Here is an 8,089-nt window from a genome sequence, read left to right as displayed (position 1 = left end):
CAGTCAGACTGATAAAGATGTCAAACATCAAGATGAATGTTTGTCTAGTGAGCCAAGTGGTAAAAATGTGGGTGGCGGGTGTCTCAGAACACTGGCCAGGGTGACTTTCATTTCATAGCATCATAGGATCAGAGTTGGGAGAGATCTGGATGGTGATACTGTCTAGTGTTCTACCACATCCCTGACAAGCAGTTACCCAGCCCGGATACCCACAGGGACAGGAAACTCACATTTCCAGGGGCTGCAAATTCTGCTTTTGAATATTTTTGACCTTCTGGATGTTGGGTCAATAGAAGTAGAATGTCAATATTCTCAGCCTGACATCCTGTGACTGCAAACGAGGTCACCATAAGAGTCAGGCACAGTGGGAATGCCAAAAGGATCTGGCCACTTTGGAAAATGTTTTGGTTGTTTTTTATAAAGTTGAATATATGTTTATTGTACTGTCCAGTGATCCCCTTCTAGATATTTACCTACCAACTACAAATGTCCACACTGAAGCTGCATGCAAAGGCTTAAATTTGTAATCATAAAAATCTGGAAAAACCCAAACATCCACAGAAGTCCATCAGCTGGTAGGTGGACAAACTGTGGTGTCCCCACTGCTGCAATACTACCAGTATAGCAGGAAAAAAATATGACCGATACGTGCAACATCATGGTTAAACCTCAAATGCCTTACCTGAGGGGAAACCAGCCTCAAAAGGCTACATATGATTTCAATTATATGACATTTTGAAAGAGGCAACAAATAGAACACACACACACACACACACACACACACACACAGTAACAAAACAGTTTGTTGGGTTCTGTGATGAAGATGAAGAGAGGTATGGCCCACGAAGGAGCATGAGGGGAAGTTTTTTGTGGGGGGGTGGAAATGTTCTGTATCTTAATTGTGGTAATGATTTTACAAACTATATGTGCTTCAATTTACTAAATTATACACACAAAAAGGGTAGATTTTTACTGTAAGCAAATCTGACTTTAGAAAAAAAAAGATGTGGCCACTGCAAGGGCCACCTCACATGGGCACCTGAATCAGTCCAGCCACTTCTGGCACCTGGCTGCTACTCTCTCTGGGCCAGTAATTCTGATGTTCCTACAGCTCTGTCCCAGGCTGTCTCAGAAGCTGCACTTGGCCTGTAGCCTGTGTCAAGGCCTTTCTACCCCAGACCACTGATGTGCTTCCTGCTGCTCCAAGCCACTTGACAGTAATTTTTTTCTGCCAAGACAGAACTAGATGGTTTCCTTTTCTTGGTGGGCTACTTTTTTATGGTTCTCTCTGAAGAATTCCTTGGGTCCTTAGATATCACGGCTCTTTCCTCTCTATGCACATGCTCCCAGGGTGCCTGGGAATGGAGTAGTTAGAGCAGGGCCACCATCTTTTTTTTTTTTTTTTTAATATATTTTATTGATTTTTTACAGAGAGGAAGGGAGAGAGATAGAGAGTTAGAAACATCGATGAGTGAGAAACATCGATCAGCTGCCTCCTGCACATCTCCCATTGGGAGATGTGCCCGCAACCCAGGTACATGCCCTTGACCGGAATCGAACCTGGGACCTTTCAGTCCGCAGGCCGATGCTCTATCCACTGAGCCAAACCGGTTTCGGCCAGGGCCACCATCTTGCTACAGTCCCAGAACATCCACTCTCACCCCTGAGATTCCCAGACCCTGGGGCTATGTCCATCACTCCAATATTTTTCTGCCTCCATTGCAGATTCTCCTTTACTTTTCCCTTTGAAATTTAACTTCTCTTGTCACATTCTATCTGCACATCCTAAATTCACCATGCCTTTTTCTATGTCTAAAGCCCAAGTTCAGCCATGGTTCAAGTTCTTTCTAGAGGACATTCTAACACCCCATGCAAATCACTGCTATAATACATTTTGGGGTTGGGAATCTGGGGGAGTACCTAACTTCAGATGTTTGAAATAGTTCAATTATAGTGTTGATCTAAAACCCTCTTTTACAAAATGAGGATATTTTTGCTTTTTTAAAAAAAGTATATATTTTATTGATTTTTTACAGAGAGGAAGGGAGAGAGATAGAGAGTTAGAAACATCGATGAGAGAGAAACATCGATCAGCTGCCTCCTGCACATCTCCTACTGGGGATATGCCCGCAACCCAGGTACATGCCCTTGACCGGAATCGAACCTGGGACCTTTCAGTCCGCAGGCCAACGCTCTATCCACTGAGCCAAACCGGTTTCGGCTATCTTTGCCTTTAAGAGCTTCTGTCTATTGTCCCCATTCCTCTCCTCTGCCATAGAACTGAAAAAATCTACTGCCTCTTCTATGTGACAGGACCTCAGCTATTTGAGGCCAATGATGATGTCTTTCTGGAATCTTTTATCCAGGCTGTCTTTGCAAGAATGCCATGACTGCTGGGGGACTGCATATGAAGGCCTGATTTGAGATGTGGACTCTGTATGTAAAAAGCACATAGAAAAAAGAGGGCGAGGTGACTCAGAGTGAGCAAGCAAAGACTCCCACAATATAGTACATCCCCAGAACAGGGACAGCCCCAGATCCACCTCATGCTATGGACCTGCCTCTCATTTCTATGCAGAGACATCTAGAAAAAACAGCCTGTCATTGAAAAGTCATGATTGAGCAAAATAAACTCTTCCTATCAGGGAATCTGGAGTGAAATGATACACCCTACGAACATTCTCCATAGAGTTATGACTATGTTTTTGAATAAATTATTTCTACACTTTAGACCTAAAGTGGATTTGGCGTCTCCCAGGAGTTAAGCTTTGGGTTGGGTTCTGTGCTGAGGCCCAGAGGGAGGAAAAGTCCTGGTTTTAATGGGAGAAAACCCCCAGACACATGGGGAAGAGACCCAAAAACAAAAACAGGGAAGCATAATGTACCCAGTCTTCCTCAAAGCACCTGGGAGTTGGCACTCTGTGAAATCCTGGTACTCAATCAAGGTTGAAACATAACCCAAACATTGGTGAGTCCATGGACAACTGCCAGAACTCATTTTAATCTTTACCAAACAGACTGTCTCTTCTGTCGTGTACTGGACAAGACCCACTGCATTCTGAGCACAGATGGAGACCCCCTTTCCTTCCTCTCCAGAACTTAGTTTTTGGGAGAGGCTTGTATTTACTTGAAAGAAACACTTCAAGTCACTGTGGGTGGAGAGTGACACCCGGAGATATGTTTAAGTAACATATATGCCTTTGGAATGGTTGTGTTGGACAAAGAGAGGCATCTGTGTTGTTCCTGAAAGGAGAATGAGGAGAGAAAAAAAAGAGAATGAGGTGAGAGGGCAGCCAGGAGATGGGAGAAACTTTGGGGGTGATCTTGACTCCTGAAAGCTTTAATGTAAGTTACTAGTATTAAAATTACCAAATGGCTGGGAATAAACTTAGGGGAAAGTGTGCTAGAGAAGGGGCTGAATATTATGCCTAAGTTTGAGTGGTAGAAGCCAGAGACTATGGCAAGAATCCAGGAGCTGAGAAGAAATATCAGAAGTCACTTGCAGATATTTTGATCCCTGAATATTATGTCACTTAATACTTTCTAGCTTAGTATTTTTGTTTTGTAAAATGTCTTTTACTTTAAAACGAGGTCTCTCTGGACCTGTCAACATAGATGTGTGTTTCCACACATGAATAAATCTAAGTTAAAAGCATGACACATGATTGACATGATGTTCGTCTGGAAAATGCTTTGCAAATATTTTACAAGAAATAGATATTATTTCAAACCCAAATGGTTTCCTGGTAAATGAAAGACTCCTTTCTTCAGTTGAGCACCTTGAGGTAGGATATGCAAAGTGGACTTGGAGCTCAGTTTTGGAGCAGGATTTGAAAGAAGCCAAACTGATGGTCCAGTGGTAGGGTGAAGGACAATCCAGGAGGGAGGAATAGAAGTGAGATGGGAGGAAGTATTGCAAAAATGGACTAGTAAAATAGCAAAAGGTTGGTGTGAGGGGTGATATGGCCAGGGAAAGCATGTCATGGCAATGTCTGAAAGTCAAAGTGGTGGATGTTCATGTTCTTAAGATGGAATCCTGCTCCCACCTCTATTTCCTGCAAATGTTGAGATGAATTTTTGAGTAAAGTGACCAATTTTTCCGGAATACATGGAAATCGACTCTTTGATAGCATATAGAACAGAGGTTTGAAGAATGCTACCTAGAGCTTCAGAGCAGGGAGACCCAGCAGATATCTGGGTTATACAAGACTATTTAATGCCATGGAAACCTATGTAAATGCAAATATCTTTTTTCTTCCCTACATCATCACCTTAAAATTAACATATTTAAAAACAGGAGATGGAGATAGACATAAAAGTCATATATAACCAGTTAAATCTCAGCTGTAAAGTATAAAAAACATCAATTGAATGCCTTTCACATGGTTTTTGTCTTTCTCTTCTATAAATTTTGATGTCATTTTTGCTCAAGAGATCTGAAGATCATCACCAATGTGAAGTTGGGAGACTTTGGAAAAAAGATGGTCCTAGTGATTTGTTGACAGCTTCCAGGTAAAGTCTGATGAAAAATTTTTATACATCTTTATACACCCAAAGAAAAATGGCATGTGGCATACCCACAAACCAATCCTGAGCCAGGAACATGGTAGAATTCAGGTTTGTGACACTTTCAAAGCTATAGAATAGAGTTAACGTTATGAGGAGCTGTGATGCAGTCCCTACACAGATGGCTTTATTTCAGAAAGGATCTTCCGGGAAGATGAAATTGATCCTGGTCTTTCTGGTGATCAGATATGATATTTACTGGTTCATAATATCAATGAGAGTGAATGTGTAGCCAGTTCATTCTAGGAATTTCTTCTACTACTTTGTCCATTCTTGTCCATAGCTGTCTTCCTAGTCATTTATCTTGTCCTTTTTCCATTTTACCAAAAGGTTAATGAGAGTTCTAGGTCTAAATCCACTCTGTGCACACATGGTGGCATAAACAACAAAAGCTCCCGGGGCTTGAGGCCAGTATGCAGGCAGAAGTACATGACAAGTTGCTTGTTCATCAATCTGTCCATCTTCTCATGGTGAAGCTGAATGTTTATGAGGTCACTTTCAGTTTTAAAATAAAGCAATGAGGAATTATATCTGTGCCCAAGATGTTGGATAGAATGAGCCCAACAATAATGTATGTAAAAAAGGGGCAAATATTCTAGATCAGAGTGTAAGCAATAATCTTCTTTAGGTTGTTAATTATTAGGCAGCTTTCCTCCACCCTGTGACTAAAGATGCAAATATGTCATTGTCTTTTAGTAAGACTGTGTACTTACATTTTTGACTGCATCAGAACCTGTGTACCTCATGGCAACCCCAATATGTGCCTTCTTTAGAGCTGGAGAATGGTTAATTCCATGCTTTGTCACAGCAACATCTGCATCCTGCCTCTGAGAGGCCATCCGACATCTGCTGGGGAAATGTCTGAGCAAGGATGATTTCTGAGTAGTTGGTTAAGAGATCATTCAAGTGTTCCTGACTTGTGTCCTTCAGCTCCATACTGGTCACCATAGTGGCTTTAGCAGCCTATTTGTTAACTTGCTCCACAATAGTGTTGAGACATTTTTAAATGTCTTCTATTGCCTCATTGTTGGCTGAAATGATACCTACACTCTTGGCAATAGCTTTGGCTGTGAAGGGATGATTACCTGTAAACATAACAACATTGACTCCAGCACTCTGGCTCAGTGGACTGAAGGGGATCAATCATTTGACAAGAGCTCACAAAGCAGAAGCTGGAGGTTAGAAAGGTCATGGTATCTGTTCAATGAATAAGTTTCTGGAAACTCAATTGCTGGCAAGTAGAATGACAGAAACCAAGAATGTGGCTCCTCCAAGCCACCTAGCCATGTATACTCTATGGAAGGCCTTGCCGTGCCCTTGTCCAGAGGCTTGTTCCAGGACATTGATAAAGATGGTGCTGCACTTCTCTAAGATCTCATGGTCATGAGGAAGCACTTGTCATTGATGTCATCCATCTCATGTATGGGGTGCTGAAAGTTGTTGGTAGAATCAAAAGGGATTTCAAACACTTTGAAGTCTTATTTCCTAATTTTTATCACATCACCCAAAATGATCTCTGAGAATTTCCAAGGGCATTTCCGGAGGCATCTCCAACCACAACTTTCTCAATGATGGGAACACTTTCCTGTCCTTGTTTGAACTCAACTTGATTATACAGTGTTATTATCTTAAATAAGGAGGCCCGGATTCCAGAGCTTCAGGCCAAGAATTGGTTTGTCTCTTCTTCATGTGTGTCAGCTGCGTAGATCTGATGATCAAGCCACAGATGGCTTCTGTTGTGAGTCCAAGTGTCAATTTTGTCACTTGGACTGACTGAGGGTCTCCATTGCTTCAGGTTCTTCACCACTTTTCTTCTTGGCCATCCATTTCTTGTCATTAATGAGTGTTGGTGACAATGATCTGGAGGTACATGGGCCACAATAATGCCAAGGAGGAAGATGGTAGAGTCCAGGACATACTAATAGATACTGATGATGAAGAAAAAATATGCTGGTGAAGAAACAACTCCTACCATAACACAAACAAAGTACTCAATCTCAATGGCAATGGGTGTCTTTTCATTTCCTATTCTTTTTTTTATTCTTGGCACTATTACAGATGTCCTTCTTGAAACCAGTGAGGCAATCTGTCCAGTGATGGTGTGATTGCTGGTGTTGGTGACCATGTTAGTTGCTGTGCCTTTTTAATGGATTGTAGGAGAGAAACCAGTGATTTTTGTTTCAAGGATATTACCATCAGTAAAATCACAGGAGCAGGATTGGAACTTAGACTTCCCACTAAGAGATAAATTATCTACTCTATTCCCTGAGAAGCCAGTCACATGACACCCCTAGGAATTTGGTCTTTCCTTTTAATCTCCATTATGTTCCTGGCCTTTAACTGCTCTGCAGGGATTGTATTCTCTTTTTCATCTCAGATGATAAGAATTTGGAGAGAAATAATTTATTGGAGAGAAATTTGGAGAGAAATAATATTCTCAGAGAGGCCTTCCTTGAGCACTCAATGTCTAAAATAGGTGTTCTAGCTTCACCTCTCCCAGTATGCTCTAGGACAGCCCTCTTGTTCTTTTCTTTATGTCCCTCTTAACAACTCTTATGTTTATGCAGTTGTTTATTGTCTTTAGAGTGTGAGCTGTGTGATGGCAAGCCTGTTGTGTTCACTGTTATATCTCTTGGTTTCATCTCTTGGTAATAAACAAAGATCCCCATAACCAGAACAAGCACAGAACCCAAATATGTACTTATCATTGGAGTACTAAATCCCAAATGCAACCCAGCCCAGGGCAGACTGAAGGATGAAGAACCCTTGCAACCACCTTGGATTACTAAGGTGGAACTTGCTAATTTATGATGTTTCTTTGAGAGACCTGAGGGTCTGGCATTGTCTTGAGCCAAGAGTTGTGTAGTTCTCATGCTGGAAAGACTCATATCATTTGAACCATAATTCTCCTCCAGTTCCTTATTGCTCAAGTTTTGGTTATTCAGGTTAATGCTTTCTTGTTTCTCTTTTTAGAGATTCCTTATGAGTTTCAAGCAGTCGTTCTTTAGGCCTCTCTATTTCTCCTAGCCATTCCTTTGGGTGTTTTCTCTGTCTTTATTCACACTGAGCTGCAAAGAGTAAATTTTTGACACCGTCTTGCCAAAATGATGCTGATGACCTGCATGCTGGTAGAGTGAGATGGGTTTCAGGGTCTTGGGCCACAGGAAGGCACCATTCCAAGGTCTGAACCATAATAAGAGCCAGGGCCTATGTGTCCAGGTGTGGGACCTTGAAATAGGGGAACTGAAGGGCCAGTGTCAGCCCAGGCCCTCTGCTGGCATCAGGCAACCCAGTGGGTTCAGTGCCTACTCCTGGTTTTCCCTTATTTCTGTTCATTTTTCTAATTTACTTTAACAGATTGAAAGCTTCCTGAGGGCAGAGCCTGCATCTGTTTCATCACTGTATTCTCATTAGGTGGAGATACAAAATAATATTTGTTCAATGACTAAATGACCTCACAATCTGGGGCCTGTGTGTTTGTGGCCACCACTTGGCAAAGTAATGTAGCCACTGATTGGAAGCA

General features: G+C 41.8%; 1 pseudogene; it reads right to left on the bottom strand.

Moving 5' to 3' along the window:
* Nucleotides 1-5,647: 5,647 nt before the first annotated feature.
* Nucleotides 5,648-6,403, bottom strand: LOC118661485 (annotated as a pseudogene).
* Between the last annotated feature and the right edge of the window lie 1,686 nt (nucleotides 6,404-8,089).

The sequence above is a fragment of the Myotis myotis genome, unplaced genomic scaffold, assembly GCF_014108235.1.
Source record: "Myotis myotis isolate mMyoMyo1 unplaced genomic scaffold, mMyoMyo1.p scaffold_m19_p_8, whole genome shotgun sequence".
Taxonomy (NCBI): Eukaryota; Metazoa; Chordata; class Mammalia; order Chiroptera; family Vespertilionidae; genus Myotis; species Myotis myotis.
This window is presented reverse-complemented; position numbering and strand designations above follow the sequence as displayed.